The sequence below is a fragment of the Leptosomus discolor genome, chromosome 6, assembly GCF_034619465.1.
Source record: "Leptosomus discolor isolate bLepDis1 chromosome 6, bLepDis1.hap2, whole genome shotgun sequence".
NCBI lineage: Eukaryota > Metazoa > Chordata > Aves > Leptosomiformes > Leptosomidae > Leptosomus > Leptosomus discolor.
In genome coordinates, this window is record NC_141396.1 from 50,870,934 (window position 1) to 50,889,127 (window position 18,194).

At 41.0% G+C, this 18,194-nt stretch overlaps 1 protein-coding gene across 1 annotated transcript in view; it reads right to left on the reverse strand.

Moving 5' to 3' along the window:
• The window catches only part of ZNF438 (zinc finger protein 438), a 52,656-nt gene extending 45,184 nt beyond the window's left edge, over positions 1-7,472 (reverse strand). The window contains exons 1-2 of the mRNA XM_009955015.2: positions 7,434-7,472; positions 6,890-6,943 (exon numbers count right to left, since the gene is read on the reverse strand). The gene's annotated coding sequence lies outside the window, so the exon portion shown is untranslated. The remainder of the gene's footprint in view (positions 1-6,889; positions 6,944-7,433) is intronic.
• Between the last annotated feature and the right edge of the window lie 10,722 nt (positions 7,473-18,194).

Here is an 18,194-nt window from a genome sequence, read left to right on the forward strand (position 1 = left end):
CTCGTTTTCTTTCAGCAGTGTATTTACATTGCTCATCAGCAAAATTATGGGAGGAGTTGCTCCCAAATCTGAACAGTGTACTCCAGTCATGACTTTGTAAGCCCCAAGAACAGAGCACATACATTACATATCTTACACGTGCAATGCTTTTGACAACTCACTCTACTATACTAATTGCTTTAAAAAAAAAAAAAAAAAAGCCAGACTTTTTCATTATATGCTGATTAAGGGCACAATAAGATACATTCCTTCTATTTCAAATCCCATCTTTCCAGAAAACTGTAAGAGCTACTACAATCACCACTGCAACATGAGGACCCAAAGCAGGAGGCAGTGTGATTTTCTAAAATACTAATACAAGATTAAGGAGCACCATCTCAAGGAAAAGCAGAACTATTACTATCCTCATCTCCAGATTATTAAGTAACACCTTTTCATCACATAAATAAAAATAATTCCTTAGGCTCTGCAAAGTACATTATTATACATATCAGACAAGAGAGAATTGGCACAACTTTCAAATATAGCAACCTGCAATCAAAATTACTGCAAATTACATCACATTTACGGTTTTATAATCTATTAACTAAATTGTGGCAATATATATTCTTGAAGTGCAGGTAGATGCTGAGCGAAAAAAAGTTGTGAGAAAAATAAACAAACAAGTAATCATTCTACCAACCTACAAATCGCACAAGCTGTTTTCAGAAAGGGCCCCTGAATCAAGGCAAAGATAAAATACTTCCAGCCTTAAAAAAAAAAAAAAAAAAAAAAAAAGCAAAAGCAGCCACTAACTTTTGAAGCTTTCTGCTCGCTACAAAAGTGAAAAGAAATAAACCAAACCAACAACACTCTCCAGGATCCCACATACATCTGGCACCCACCTGCTTATGCAAAGACTGGCAACATGCAGTGGCAAATGCATATTTTTCAAATAGTGACAATCCTCAAATAGCAAAGCTTATTTTTTAGATGTTCCAACCCTAAAAGATGTTTAAAAGTTGACCATTATTTCAGGCTTATCATCCCTGACAGAGTACCTCTCAGTTACTGAGGTTCTTCTGCCTTGACAGGGGAATTCCATTTTTAAGATTCATACAGAGAAAATGTTTCAGTATAAATTGTGGCTATTCTAAGCCAGGAAAACATCCCACAGGTCACTAAGCTACCATCTTTCAGGCAAGTTCTCCATAATTAAGGTATCAATTATAATTTCACTGGCATACTTATCTTATAAATAAACTCTGTTTCTACAATTTGAGCTGTGGGAAAGAATGCCTGCGTCAATGCACCAACCCTTGCAGCACAGCAAGTTTTGAACTGAATGCCAACTCTAAATCTTATAATATGGATTCTAGAAGGAAAAAAATAGCAGGAAGATTTCCCCCTCGCCCTTCAAATTCCCACAAGCCTTCTGAATCTTTTTATTCCTGTCAGGCACTTCCCTGACATCTGCTCTTGGCTGCTCTAGAGCCAAACACAACAAATTTAAGTCAATCTGTTGCTAAACACACCAAAAGTAAAAACTACAGCCTCCATTAAATGGAGTGAAAAGGACATTTCAGTGGGAATGAGAAAAGCTGATTCTCTAGTCTTTTCCTGATGAACGCTGCTTTTGATGCTTTTATCACAGTTTTATATTTGAGTTTGATAGAGACTGAAAGCAAACATAGTTTCTAGGACTTGAACCACGCCAAGAGAAAAGACTGGCAAAGCGACAAGCATGCTCACTTAATTAAGATACCCCCACTGCTATTTTTTATGACTTTTTACATACTTGCTGGAAGTTGGCTGGATGACACAGAAGGCCAGCGTTAGCTCATCTCACCCTCCCTAAATATTCCATCACTCTAGGTACAGAACAAACTTGTGCACTGACTTGGATTAAATCACTGCAGGAACACCTACTTAATGCGTGAGCCCAGGCAACAGAAAAATCAAAGCTGAACAGAACACTGCCTCACTAGTGGCAAGTCACAAAAACTGCCCTACATATTTTCTCTCCAAGTTGACGACGACTCCGATGTTACTCCCCAAAATTCTTCCTCAACACCCCCACTTACAAGAACAAAGTAAATCAGTGGATACTCCCAAGAGAACTAGACACAGTACCTAGCTGGTATTTCACCTAGACATAACCCAGCACAGGGACAGAGAGCAAACAAGTTTGTGAGATGCTATAACCATTTTGCCCGTAAAGAAACTAGAGGCAAACTTAATTCCTTTACTCTCATCATCGATACATACTTTTTAGATGAGCTTTATTAAAAATCATGATGGAAAAAATAATCTTATAAGATTACGAAAAGATGGGGGATTATATTCTTTTAGGAAAAAAGGTAACCTGAGCCTGTGTAAATATTCTTGCACTCTAAACTATCCAATTCCTATTAGAACTTTCTTAAATGAAAATTATCCCTAGACTGCAGAGTTCACTGTCTTATCAATTTATTAAGAAATATATCCTTTCTCAAGTTTCCTTTCTTGGTTTGCCACCCTAATTTCACAGTGTCACCTCACCCTTATAGCATGAATCAACAGAACAAAAGCTCTTGAATTACTTTTCTCAAACCATTCATCATTCTGTGTACTTGTGTTACACTTCATCATATTCACTGCCCTTCAAAGGCTAAACAATCCAACTTTTTTCTTTTTTATTTCTCTTTATACAGATTCCCATCCCCAAGGATCACTTTTCTCTGAATCTCATCTCCTTTACATCTTCCTTTCTAGAGGAGGCATCCAGCACCATGTACACTGTGATGACATGCTGTATGACAGTTAGATACTGATTTTTACCATAGCATTTTATTCTCCATGTTATTCTCCACCACACTTCATTTACTCTGATTGCAAGAACAAACACAGGAATCAGAAGTTAACAGAACTCTCAGAAACAAGATTCTTAACACACAGCCCCCTACTTTGAACATGTGGCACTACGAAGATGAGAAGGCTTATCATTTCAGGGCAGATAGGCTTTGCTTCTTCGTCATTCAGTATGATTTCTTCCTCATATCTCACCATCACAGTCAGAAATCTTTGTCATATGCCCATCAGGATATTTTGCCAGAAAGAAAATCACTGGTTTACAAAAGAACATGAATACAGACTAAGCAAAGGGAACCGCCCTAAACTGCAGGTATGTGGACTTTTCACCTTTAGGCCTTCAGTGAGGCACCAAATATGCTTCAGTGCAAGAAGTCTGTAATGCAGATAAATACAGCAGACCTGCTCTTTGAAAAATTTAAGACTTCAACAGAAAACACAACACATGTATACACGGAAGGCAGGAACATTCTACATCCCACTTACCCTACAAGAACTATAGAAAACATGTAACATCCCTGAATTAACTTACTAAAGTATCATAAAACATGACAGATACTATATTGACCCTTAACAGGTACATATCCAGCCAAAACTAGACACACATTTCCAAGAAAAAGGTGCATTTGAAGATCTGAAATCACAACTGCCTAACATTATTTTTCTCTGGAAGCTAAAAAACCAAGAGAATTAGAAGTCTAAGAATTTTTTTCTCAATCATGAACAGTATTGCAAAGTTTGTTTAATATTGCCATTTAGGGAAAAACATAATAAAGTGATTGACCCAACTCTCTGTTCTTAAACACTGCTAAAAGAATAAACTATTTGTGAAAATAACAAAAGCCAGCTGAAGGCATTTGGGTGGTCTCAGTTTCAGCCCTGTAATACAGAACAGTCCCTTCTTTCCAAATCTAATACCAATTTGTTTTCCTTCTTCAGTAAAGCCTTAAAATGTGTTGATGACAAAAGCAACAAAACCCACTGAACACTCGTGTTATTAATTTAGGACATTTTGCCAGTAGACTGGTAACTTCAAAGTGCTTGATTCACCATACACAGAGCACACTCATATACACAACAGAACTATGCAGGTTTTTATAGACTGATCCTTTTTGATTCCCTCACAGTATTTTGGGGGTTCATATACTTTTAGCTCTAGGACAGTGTATATCATTAGCGGTGACTCATGTTGGACTGAACGCTGATATTTAAACTTTACTGCCTCGCCTTCTAAAAACATGGATCTACCTTATTTGTTCACCACCTGTTCTGTTTGGACTGAGCTGAGCAAGACCAAGAACTGTCAGAAGCTCATGTCTTGGCGTCTGTAGCACTACCTCCTTGAAACAGCAGCCTGACATAAATCTGCAATTACAGGCAGTCACGGAAAACTGGCAGACCGTAGCCGCACTTACGGAGGCTAACCAACCAAGGACAGCCAAAAAAACTACCAAAATAAAGTTTTGTCTCATTACTACTTAAAAAATAATGAAACGCAGAAGACTGAAGTTGCTCAAAACTACACAAATCAGTAACAGGAACATCCCTGTTTTCTATGGTTCATCCAAAAGAACCACAAACATATATAACGGAAAAGTGAAGTGGTAAAGAAGCACGGGTACAACATAAAATACATTGGTGTATGCTTCAATTTGTCACCATGCATCATTTGCAGAATGTTGTCCCTAGGGAAAGGTCCTCAGAAGAGAAGAAAGAGTCCCTTGCAACTGTCCCTTACAACTGATGAACAATGCACCAAAAAGTATGACAACACATCTTTAAAGCTTTGTTCAGTTTGGTTTCTGCTTTTGGGTCAGGTAAAACCATTAAATACTTCCTACAGACATTTCAACCTTCAGTTACTGATAACATATGGCTTCATGCAGAAGACTGAGTACAGAAACGTTGCTCTGACTGATCTGCTAGCCAAACTCAAACAGACAGCAAAAATTCTCCATGAAACTATAACTTAGAAGCCACCCAATATCCCAAACCAATTTCACTGATAGGTCCTAGTAAGTCTGTCAGGAGTGGCTTCTTTCCCCCACAACTCCTATACCTACTTGAATCACAAAAATTTTGAGCTGCTTTTCCATACCAATACCCAGGCAAGCTACAGGAGGACTCCTACCTCCCTGCCTTCTCAGTGACTTTCTGTGACAGAGGTATTTCAGCAGTGCTGGGATAGTCCAGCTTTGAAACTCCTCCCAGCACGTGACCCCTTCTTGGCATTAACCATGATACTTTTTCTAAATGAACAATCTTGGGCTTAGACTTTCTGAAAAACAATAAAGGACTAAGCCTCAGAATGAAACTACAGGACACATATACAGAAACTAATATCGCACGAAAAAAACCCTTCATCATTCTCCAAAAAAAGCTTAACCACAAATTAAATTACCACAATGCATTAGAACTCCGAAAGATGCACCAAGCTACATATTATATTCTTTCCTTTCCATTTGTGCAATAGTTGAAAGCATACTGACAGCTCAATACTAAGCCTGTTCTGGTACCAGGACCCTGGCTAGCCTCCCTTCAGGCAAGGTTTTCAGTACCGTATGCCCTTCAAAAAGATACAAGAAAGAACCAATGATAAAAAGAACAGTTCATAGTTTAGGTGAGGAAACAGTTCTTTCCTAAAATGGTAAAAGACTGAAGTGACAAACCAAAGATAGTCTCTCCTTAATTTATGCACTTTCACATCTTTTTTTAATACACAGTAGGATTCTACCACAGTTAGGTTTATGGTGTTTTGATTACATTTTTGATATTAATTAGGAAAAATTATCAAATTAAGATGTATTGCTCCACAAACCGTGATAACATTTCCTACAACATTTAATTAAACTATAAATACCCATTAAATCAGTCCTTTCAAAAAAATAATAATGCTTGAATACTACTTACACTACATTTAATCAGGCTATTAAGGACAAACCAACACCTGCAAATATAGTACTATAATAAGTCAAAGACACACTTAATTAGCAAATATCACATGAACAGGATGGTTTCTACCCAGTCGTTCTGTGTGTTTTCATGAAAGGTGACAAGACCAACAGTAATACAGAGCAAAAACAATATAACAAAGACAAAATTCTCTAAATGCCACTTTCAGCTGACAGCAAGAAGCTCTTTGTTAAACCAGCAGAGAAAGCATGTAATCAAAAAAATTATCACAACTTTTTATTTTCAAAATTAAAAAACCCCAAACATTAAAGACCTACACATTTATATTTGTTACATTATGAAGTTTGCATTTCATTCAGCTTTGATAACAACAACACGCAAACACACTTCATGAGAAAGTGCTCAACTATTATTCAAGCATCACTGTTTTATTTGCCAATGTTAGTCTTGTAAAAATGTATGTTCATCTTTTAAGTTTTGTTTAAATAAATCTTTTGAAGTAAAATGTTGGATTTCTAAGTGAATTGTAATGGTAAAGTGAAGCGTTACGTCTAAGCAAATAAGGACAAAATCTTAACTTGACTGCAGATGAAGATGAAACGTCTTTTACTGCTGCTGAACCACTAATATCTTTTATGGAAATTCTGAAAACAATTAGTTTCATTGGAGTACACCCTCAATGACATTAAAGAATTTCAAACAAACAAACAGCAACTCAAAGCAGACAGTTTTTGTCTCTGTTTAAGAAAGGAAGCACATAAATGGCAACTGAATCATTTTCTTCCTTGATCACATTTAACCAGAACACTGAAAAGAAGATTCCGAAACACTTCATGGTAATGTCTCAGTCCAGTTTAAAAAAAAATAAAAAGCACACAAACTTCAGAGAAAGGAGACATTGAAGAGTTTCCATTAAACAATGCAAAACTAAAACGCATCAGCTACCGAAGGCTGGTTGTATCTATGCATGTAACTTGTGCTAAACAGGTAGCAGCTTACCACAGCTGAAAGCAGGTAAGCTACCTACAACTACCACTGGAAAGAACCCTAGCTTCCCATACGCCATTTCTTTGTGTTCAGACAGACATAGAATCAAAAATTAAAATATTCTGCAAGGATATTAAACATATTCTTTCAACATACCCACCTTACACATTCTCTTGCTGCTATGGCCAATAAAATATTTCTTCCATCTTAATCCCTATTTGAAGGAAAACAAAAAACAGAAAGTCCCAATATCTCAGGAAATGTATTTAGGAAAGCACAGAAAATCATATTAAATAAAAAACCAGAGGCATACATTTTAGAAAGTGGAAAATAAACAAGAATTCTACTAAAACGTGTTTAGCCTCAATACAACGGCATCTCCTCTGAGGCTTACCATATTACCATACATTAAGAGCACCTGAGATTAGAAATTGCAATAGTAAATATTTGAATAAATACTGCTAAAATAACTGATAAATTTCACACCTTCCTGATTTGACCATGTACTTTCAACACTCTGTAAGTTTCTATAGTTGTAACTGCAGTAATATTTTCAGCCAGCTTCAGATCAAAGTTGTAGTTTTGACCATTTCACTTTGACCTGACAATATCGACCTCACTAGGTGCAAATAAACACATGAAACCATCACCGGTTTCATATAGACATTCAAAACATTAAACTACTTCCATAAATAACATATTACCTCTGCACATAAAAATCCTCGAAAGACCCCAAGTCACAGATGAAGAACACTCCTTCCATCTAACGCAGCATAATCATCGAACCTGTACATCAAAAACATGTATGTATGACAATCACTATATATATCTACAGTTTCATGTGAGAAAGTCAGACACACCTCCTCATATGCTGTCACTGTCACTGGTAGTTCTGATATTCTCACAAATTAGATGCAGAGGATACACAGTCTTCCCTTCATGAATGCTTTGAAAAACATTCTAATTACAAAATTTTAGTTACCCCACAATCTATTACTTTAACAGCCTGATCAAAAGTTAAAGACATTTGAACCATAGCATGGTACTAGTTTTCTTCTGCTCCTCCAGTACCACTACCCAAGAATATTTTTTTAAACACTAAGAACATTATATCAGATCATCACAGAAAATATTTTAAAGATACACCATAACTGTCATAAGCTTTTCTCCTGCCTTTTCCTTTCTGATTTTCGACAAACTTTAAGTTTGAAAAAATCCAATTCTCCTAGCTAGAGGCAGAAAAAAATAGCACTCATCCTTAAAATATACATTTTGCTTCGCGTAAAATTAATTTTTTTAAAAAAACCTCAAAACTAGTACTAAAAATAACTGGCTACAGTAAGACTAGACAAAAAAAAGCAATAGATGAGTGTTTTGATTCTTGGAATGGTCCTGTGCAAAAACAAAATTCTGCACACAAACTACTGTGATCTGAGGGAGCTGTGCATTTACCTTATGTTATCCTTCTCTTTCCTTTTTATTATGGAATTATAATACAAAAGGCCATTTTTAAAGGCATATTACAGGTTCAAATAAATTAGTATAAGCAAATTCAAGACTATAATTTCTAAACTAAGCCAGCTAAACTACACAGCATTTAAGGATTTGACTGCTGACACTTCAACACATACATTAAAAAGCTTTAACGAGATCTATAGTTTGCATGGAGAAAAGAAAGGGACTGAGCACAAGGCAGTACGACTTGAACAGCAGAAGACTGCCAATAAAAGGCAAGATGTACAACATCCATTTTATTCAGGGATAGAACTAGGTAAGTCTTTTAATAAGGCACGACTTTTGGACTCAATAAATTTAAACAAGCCAATCTCCCACACTGTTTCAAGTCCACCACACCACAGACATTACTGCAGTCTTTCCAAAGCTCTCTTACGCTGCTTTCAAACATTTCCTTCCTTATTTTGGCAATGCCAGCCACATCAAGTCATTTAGAACTTGAGATATATTCTTTATTTCATTGTTACCAACACAAAAAGTTCTGATGGAGTCAGAAGCTGGCAGGCCTCAGCACCAGTTACGCACAAACACTACACCCATGTATTGCATCCATTCCTACAGCCATAGAACAAAAACCCTTTGGCTCTCGGGTTCCTTCCAAAACCTAGAAATCCCGAGAGGCCTGCACCTGGTGTTCGCACTTTTATAGAAGTAGCAGAAGGCTTATGAAGCAACACTCAGGCCTAGAGCGTCTCAAGCCCCTCGCACAGCTCTGACTCACGCTTGCCTGGGGACTTCACACGAGTCAAACGGCTCCACAGCTCAGCGTCAGAAAACCTGAGGGCACCTACTGCCACCCCTCGCGTGTGCAACATCTGATGGCCACGTGTACTTAAAGACTGAAGTGTAAGGGAACTGCGGAAGCGACTTTCCCGACTTGCAGAAGCGACTTTCCCGACTTGCAGAAGCCTTCCTGCAGATCTTTATTATAACATCGCATCCGACAGTCGCAGTCGCGCCCTCTCGCTGGTTCCGCGCTTCCAGCGGGCTGACACCACCTCGAACAGGGCTCTCGGGGGCTGCGTCAGCGCCGCGCTCACGCAGCGCCGGGCAGCCGCCTCGGCCGCCCCCCTAGGCCCAGCGCTGAAGGCGCTCCGCAGGCCGCGCCCCGCCGCTCCCGGGCTGCGGCGGTGGGAGCCGAGCGGGCCCCGGACGCACCCCGGCAGCCCGCGGGCGCGCAGCCAGCCAGCCCGGCTGCCGAGGGCGAGCCCTTCCTCCGCCGGCCGAGGCACGGCTGAACTGCGGGGCCCTGCACCCGCCTGCCCGCGACTGGGGGAGTTCAGGACCGCGGAGCACCGGCAGCAGGGCCCGGTGAGGAACCCCGCAGGCTCGCCGGGGGCTGGGCCGAGGAAGAGGCCCACCTCCAAACGGCGCTGCCACCGGCAGCCGCTGCCCCGCCGCCTCCCACTTCCCGGCCGCCGGCGGGGCGGCCTCCCCGCAGCCCCGCGCCGCCGCCGCCGCCGCCGCCCGGGGGGAGGGAGCGGGTGCAGACGGCGGCCTCGGCGTCACCCGCCCGCCCCCACCCACACCGGGCCGCGGCCCCCACCGCCACGGGGGGAAGGGAACTTACGAACGCACTCCTCTGCGTGCCTGCGTCACGCCTCCGCGACGTCACGGCGACGGCGCCGTGTGGCGTCACACCCAGCGGGAAGGCCGTGTGCGCGCTGGTGGCCTGCCCCCCGCCCGCGGCGCAGGCGCAGCGCTGCCGCCGGGCGAGGGGTAGGGCCGCCGCTGCGAGGGCGGCGAGGGGCGGTGGCGAGCGCGGCCGCGCCCGGGCCTCTGCTCCGCTGCCCCTGGGACGCGGGGCTACATGGCTGACTCCCCAGGCACCGCTGTGCTTGAAGTGAGGTCTTCCTTCCCCAACCAGCCGTTGGGGTGGGGGAGCCTTGCTATCCAAGTGTCATCAAGCTGCGGGTTAGGGGCGGTGGGATTGGGGATTTCAGGGAGGTGTGTTAGAAAAAGGGCAGAGATTGTTGTGGGAAGTGGGCGTGAGGGGCCTGCAAGCGTCGGGTTGGAGGAGAGCACAGCCGGCTGAGCATGAACCGGCAGTGTGCCTGGGTGGCCAAGAAGGCCAACAGCATGCTGGCCTGTATCAGAAATAGCATTGTCAGCAGGAGCAGGGAGGTGGTCGTGCCCCTGTACTTGGCACTGGTGAGGCTGCACCTTGAGTACTGTGTGCAGTTTTGGGCCCCTCACTGCAAGAAAGACACTGAGGTGCTGGAGCATGTCCAGAGAAGGGCAACAAAGCTGGTGAAGGATCTGGAGAACAGGTCTGATGAGGAGAGGCTGAGGGAATTGGGGTGGTTTAGTCTGGAGAAAAGGAGGCTGAGAGGAGACCATATCACTCTCTACAACTGCCTGAGAGGAGGTTGTAGTGAGGTGGGTGTTGGTTCCTTCTCCCTAGTAAGAAGTGACAGGACAAGAGTAGACGGCCTCAAGTTGCACCAGGGGTGGGTTAGTTTGGATATTATAGAGCAGATCATCTTTGCCATCGTGCAGCACATACAAGACAACCAGATGATCAGTCCCAGTCAGCATGGGTTTATGAAAGGCAGGTCATGCTTAACCAACCTGATCTCCTATGACCAGGTGACCTGCATAGTGCATGAGGGGAAGGCTGTGGATGTGTCTACCTAGACTTTAGTAAAGCCTTTAACACCGTTTCCCACAGCATTCTCCTGGAGAAACTGGCTGCTCATGGCTTAGTCGGGTAAAAAACTGTCTAGGTGGCTGAGCCCAAAGAGTGGTGGTGAGTGGAGTTGAATCCAGTTGGTGATGGGTCACAAGCGGTGTCCCCCGGGGCTCAGTACTGGGGCTAGTCTTGTTTAGTATCTTTATCAATGATCTAGATGAGGGGATCAAGTGTTCCCTCAGTAAGTTTGCAGATGACACCAAGTTGGGTGAGAGTGTTGATGTGCTCAAGGGTAGGAAGGCACTGCAGAGGGACCTGGACAGACTGGATTGATGGGCTGAGGCCAATTGTATGAGGTTCAACAAAGCCGAGTGCCAGGTCCTGCACTTGGGTCACAACAGCCCCATGCAGCGCTACAGGCTTGGGGATGAGTGACTGGAAAGCTGCCTGGTGGAAAAGGACCTGGGGGTGCTGGTCAGCAGCCGGCTGGACATGAGCCAGCAGTGTGTCCAGGTGGGTGTTGGTCTCTTCCCCCAAGTAGCAAGTGATAGGACCAGAGGAAATGGCCTCAAGTTGAGCCAGGGGAGGTTTAGATTGGACATTAGGAAAAATTTCTTCACCAAAAGGGTTGCCAAGCACTGGAACAGGATGCCCAGGGAAGTGGTGGAGTCACCATCCCTGGAGGTATTTAAAAGATGTGTAGACATGGTGCTTAGGGACGTGATTTAGTGGTGGGCTTGGCAGTGCTGGGTTAACAGTTGGACTTGATGACCTCAAAGTTCTTTTCCAACCTAAATGATTCTATGATTCTATGAAAGAAGAGAAACGGAACTGTGACAGAAATAGGATAATACCAGATTTAAGGGAAGGCTGAAGGGAGAGGCTTGTTGGGCAGGAGGGAGATGAGAAGGTGCAGGCGAAAGAAGGGAAGCATAGAATATGTAGGAGAGAAAAAAGAAGGGAAACTTAACATTCGTAGGGGAAAAAAAAAAAGGAACCTTTTGGGTTGTTTGTTCTTCAAACCATCTGTTCTTCAATAAAGATGATCCTTGTGGGGAACAAAAGGACTTCTGCCTGCATGACTTCAAAGGTTATTGGGTATTGGGACTGCCTCCTCCAATATCATCCTGTGACACAGGACTACCTCCATCTTCCCGGCCTCCTCCCGCATGTACTCTGCCAGGACAGCACCATCTCCTACCAGCCCGCACTCTGCACAGCTGTTCTGTTGTGCCGGAGCCCTTTGCTGGAAGAAGGGGACAACAAGGAACGCCCAGCCACCGCTGGAACAAAGAGTCTCTGAAGTAGCATTGGCACAGTGCCTGGGACATAGGAGCAAGAGAAAGCGGGGAAATGGGGTTAAGCTAAGCATTTAATTCTGATGTCTTTTGCTATCACGTGCTTAGAGTCATGCTGCTGCTGTGGTATCAAGTCCAAAAGCACCAAAAATCGCAAAAATAGGGGTCAGCGTGGGAGAAGTTACAAGGAATATGGACTGCCTTCCAAATGTCCACATTTCTCCACATGTACCTGAGGCTGAAATTTTAACTGTGCCAGTTTACGCAGTATGCTGCTAACCATTAGAAATACATTTAAAATATCTGTGCAGTTTTCTGAGAATCTGTTTCTGCAGCTAACGGCAAAGCGGCAGCTAAAGAAGCAGTTATCCTGAGTCTTTGGCCCTGAAAACTGTTTTTCCAGTGTAGCCAAACAATAAAAAAGAAATTAAAAGTTTAGGCTCTTTTTGAACTCAGATTTCATGAAAATATACATGAATTAGAATTAGTTATTTTGAACGTAAACACAATTTTATGAATAAAGTCACTTCACCTTGGCAAATGAAATGTGAGGTGATAAAACAGGCAGGCTGGCTCAAAGCCCTTTCAGAACCAAGGCACATTTATGATACGATACTGTCCTTCAGTCACGTGTTCCACTTGGAGGCTCTGCATCTGAAATAACTCTTCCTGTGCTCAGAATGCTTCATTTAAAAGCCATTTAAAATTTCAACAGGAACTGAAGTTTAAAAATAAACATACTTGTTCTCCACCTTTTTGTACCTACTAAAGCTGAAGTGTTTTGCAGCTACAGAACCTATAAAATACAATTAATATGAAGGTGAATCGTCCAGGTGGTCTCAGATAATTATAGTTCCTTTTGAAGCCATACAAGTCTTAACTGTTGCTTAAGCAAAACCATTACTACATTCAGCATGTATGTGTACTGCCTTTCTGAACCACAAATGAGGCATAATTAGCATACGGGGGTTCTTGATGTATTATGTGCCACTTAGAGAGACACAAAATATTAATTCTGGTGTGCAAATGTATTTTTGCCTTTACCAGCCATTAATTTTCATTTAAAAATATAATAAAATACTGCAATGGATTTATCTGTTGCAGGTGAAAAAGAAAAGGGAGCTCATAACAATATAAACTTCCATTACAGATTGTTTTCAGTATTCACAGAAATGATCAGTTATTTCTATAAGAGGATATATTAATTTTCCTCAAACCTCGTTCAAAATAAACTATAGAAACTTCGTAGCGGCAGTAATTAATGTCAATCTGGAATATCAAGTTTTAAAACAATACTGGGAAAAATTATTTGTAACTTGTGGAAGATAATATTTTGTGTGGAGTAGCACCTCAACATCCTAGGTTATGATATTCTGAAGCGCTCTTTCTTTAATATCTTCTGGAAAAGTGTAGCAGTGATTTCAATTCTATTTTACAGGCTTTTGTGAAGGAGTTTTTCTTAAAACCAAAGTGCCAGAATGAGTTTATACTTAGAATTGAAAGTAACAAATGAACAATCAATACAGTAGAATAAAAAGAAAGCTATGATACCTGATGAAGATATTACTTTCTCTTTTTACAACCTACAATGGACAAAGAGGTACTTTTTAAAGATTGCGTTGGTAATGATTTAGAGTAAATATTATGTAGAGAACGTTCTTCCTCCATCATCTGTAAATTCTAATCACATAGAATAAACTGAAGAGCATACCTACATGCTGAAGAATTTTATGATGTACAGTATTAACGTGCACTACTTAGAATCGGTATTAGTAGTTTAGGGTAATAAACTGGCTAAAAAAATTTCATAGTATTGAGGCCCACATTTATTCTTTTTGTCTTTAGCGGTGCAGTATATTTGCAAAGTTAAATCAATAGAGGTGTTTGCACAGTAATGCTTTTGCCATCTGTCAGCACAAGTGGAAATGCCGATACATTGTACTGAAGGGGAGAGCACTGTCTTCTGTAGTGCTTTGAACTGAAGCCTTTATGGGGAGGGCAGCTCGGACAAACGACTGCAATACTTCCCTCCCTCACATAATCTGTGAAGTTTTAGAACATTAATCGTTCGTCGGCTGCTCTCTCTTGTGCTTCAGTGTACGTGGAGGAGTTTTATACCACATTTAGAGAAAATGCACCCGCCTGCAGTAAGGCATTACTGCAAAGTACTGGTTTGGTTTAGACCAGGTAGAGATTGTTTTAGGTTAGTTTTGGTTTAGATACTTACGTTAGGGATACTACAGCAGCCTTTGAGAATACTATGGTTTTTAAAGATGATTAAGGTATTTAAGTTCACTACACTAGAGCACAGACTCAAAGAGTTTGGGGAAGTCAGACAACACCAAATACAAGCTTTGAAAACCCTCTAAGTACCAGACTTCTACTGCCTCGCACAGATTGGGCCTCCTGCTTGCTATTTGTACCTGTTAAATGTGTAAGAGTTAGGCTTTAATGTCTGCAGCTCAGTTCCCCTAGCTTTGAAACGGCAGTGGTAATTCTGACTTAAGTATTGTGAAGATACATTAATAAATATGAGGAAAACTCTTTGAAGTTGAAAAATATGGAGAGGTTTAAGTATATTCCTTTTTGTCATCATTAACCTGTCAAACCTTTAAATGCTGAAACACTGCTTATGGAAAAAAAAAAGGCAGAAATGCCAATGAAGACAATAAAGAAGCGAAGATCCAGATCGATTAAGCACAACAAGCAAGTAAAATAAATATGAGGAAAACATCCAAGGAACAGAGCAGATCTAAAAAGATACAGCTCAGAAAAATGAGAAGATGATCTGAAACAAGTGCTGCCAGCAATTTTAAGGGCAGTTAGATGTTACTAAGAAACACCTTCGCATAAAATTCATAGTCAATGAGTGTTAAGACAATGTGTCAGAGGAGTCTGGGCGGCATTTTATCTCCTAAAGTTTCAAATGGATCAATGGTGCTCTGTAAGTTCCTGTTTCTTCTCCTCTGACTGTAAAAGGAGCCTACAGCAATTACCTCCAATAGATGAATCCCAGCTCTTCGGAGTCTAGTACCTCCAGTGTTAGGAGATGGCCAAATAGAGGTTTTCAGATAACGATTTTGATCTTATCTTAAAACTGACTGCACAACTAGACTGAGAGTGGGCAGAGGTCCATAAGTGAAGTAGATGATAGACTTCAATCTGCTGAGTGGAGAAGCAGGTAGACTTGCAGGAGGAGATAGAAGGAGAAAGGATCAAATTTAGGGACAACAAGCAGAACAGACTTGCACACAAGAACACAACCCATTCCAAATCCTGGAATGGATCCAAGATGCTTAATTTTCATATTTCCCCTTACAATAACTTATATTTGCAGACTAAAGGTCAAAAACATACAACTTCATTTGCCCAGAAGATGGGAATCCATCACTGCTGGTGGTCAGCCCAGTAGCCAAAACAAGAGAGGTCTGTGTGATGGATCAACCACCTAGCTGTAAAGAGAAAGCAAATAGGCGACAATTGCTCAGTTAGTGAACCTTTTCTTCTGTTTGTTTTTTTAAAAAAAAAGGTGAACACACATAACTAAGAACTGTATCATCATGCATAAGTGCGCGAAAGGCAAAATAATGCTGGTTGACATTTCCTAACTTCTCAGGGTGTGATTTCTCAACCTTCGAATATTGTTTCAGCATAGCTTTTGTGTTGTGATATGTGGAAGGCCAGAATTTATATCCATTACTATTGCTTCATAGAAGACAGTAGGAACATATTTTAAGTATTTATTATCCTTCTATTGAGGTGACGCTTTCAAAAGCTTTTAAGAAATCATAAAGTAAGAAAAAATCTCTCTTTGAACTGATTTTGTACTGGCTTAGGATGACTTATTTTTCAAAGACAGCAATAGATTTCAGCAACATGAAAGGCTTGACTGGTGATGCCAAATAAAAATTATTTTTTTTAAAAAAAAAAGCTCCTTGTTCTAAAGTTTTCATTTTATGCCCAACAAGTTGATCTCTGTCCTTCAAGGTAATAAAATACTGTGACAAGACAAGAACACATAGTTCTTCTCTCTTTTTCTGTTTTTCTTAATGAGAAGCCAAGGAAACCCTTGTGACTGAGAGGAAACCCGCAGGCTTGCAAGCAGGAAGAAGCAAGCCGATTTCTCTCAGCATCGTGAAATTTTTTTTACTATTGCTGTGGACTAAAGAACCTCTACAAAGAACAATAGCAGTGGGAAGCAAAAAAGAAAGCAGATTTTTTTTTTGAAATGGAAAGATAAGAGATACAAGTACATCAATAAAGATAATTTTAAAATGGGAGGGTAGAAAAAATAAAATTATACTTTAAAAGTGGGAAAATAAACTTTCATTAACAGAATACAGAGGTGGGAGGGAAACTGAAAATAAGCAGAATATTAAAAGGGAAGGACAGAAATGGATCATTCAGAAGTAGTGAAGAGACTGTTTTGTGTTCATTTGGAAAGAAATTTCCATAAAGGTTGGACAACATAGAAGTAACAAAAGGTTTACAAAAATACCTAAAAAGCAGTTAAGGAAACATTTGAAAACCAGGCAGAGTTGTAAGTCCATCGGCCAGCTCAGCTGCTACACATCCTAGTATTTGCTGCGAAACTTCCTATGGCGCTCTCAATGAAACCTGAAAAGAGGCACAAATACTACAAGACTGAAAAAATTCAAATATGGCCTCTTTTTCCAAAGAGAGCATAGAATGCCCTTTGTCACTGCAATCCAGGAAATAGTACTCTCCCACTATACATCTTATTCTAGAAATGCTGTGTAGCAACAGGGAATGCTGTGCTTCAGAGACTGAAGGATGAAATTATTTTTGCTTACAAGTTTGAGTTAGTTCATGAAGCCATCATGCTGCTGACAGACGTGCTTCATAAAAATAAACCTTTGAATGAAGATTGCAGCTCACAGAGAGACGTTTCAAAGCAGTGACTAGAGCAGGAACCCCACACAGATAGCCCTCCTTTTAATACCTGATGATCTGTGGCAAGGATAACCTACGAGTTTCTAGATGGTTTGTTACACATTCTTATAAAAATCTTCATTTGTGCGTGTTTTTGCAATATGTCTGTGCTGTAATACAAGGAAATGCCTCTCTGTGTTTCAGTTTCATAATGCAGAAGACTTGCTCGTTGGGTCTTCACTTCTTGCAGGTGATTGTCCCAGGACAGTTTGCCCAGGACGTGCTGGGAGCGCGAAGGTGGCACACATGCAGTGCTGTCTAGCAGAGATACAGAGTTGAGAGTGAGAGAATTGCTCTTGAATCACAAGATAGACCAATGGTTTTAAAGAAAATTGCCATCTCCTGTGTCTTCTGGACTTGTTTTACATCATCCTATAGGTCTCTGCAAAATGCATGGGAACGGGATGTGTGGGAGACTGGACTGTGAAGAATTTTCTTCATTTTAACCTCAAGAAATTTAAAATAGTTCTTTAATATGTCTTAATGCAATTCTTACTTTTTAAAGAAAGAATTTGAATAGTCTCTCTGTATGATACCCAGTGAGCAAGAGAACTACATTCTGCTTTTCCAGTTAGGCACTGCAGCGAGGAAGCCTTAATGTTACTGCAAGGTTTCTCAGAGGACCCCGGCAAACCTGTTCTGCCCAGACTGTTAAATAAGATGGAGGCTCCTCTTAGAGGCAAACCAGATAGGAAAAGGGTCCTGGTATGGAAAAGCTGAGTGCACTGAACTATTGGCAGTCTTCGCTGGAAAGTCTTTTTTTTTTTTTTTTCCTTATCCGTTTCTGCTCTATACAATATATATTTAAAATTGTGTTTGTTGTTGTTTTCTTTTACCATTACTGGCAATCTGTAATTTCTACATCCCTTGTCTTCAGTGTACTTCACTACACAAGAGAGTTATAAATACATCTAAATTTTTTTGGTCGGCTTCTGTGTTTATACAGTTCCCACTGAAGTGAGGTCACTGAACTAGAGAACTGATTCTCCAACTGGTTCTCAAACCCCTGTAGCATCACGCTGTCATTCTTGGCACGTGAAGCATGACCTCTTGTCCCACAGTGGCCA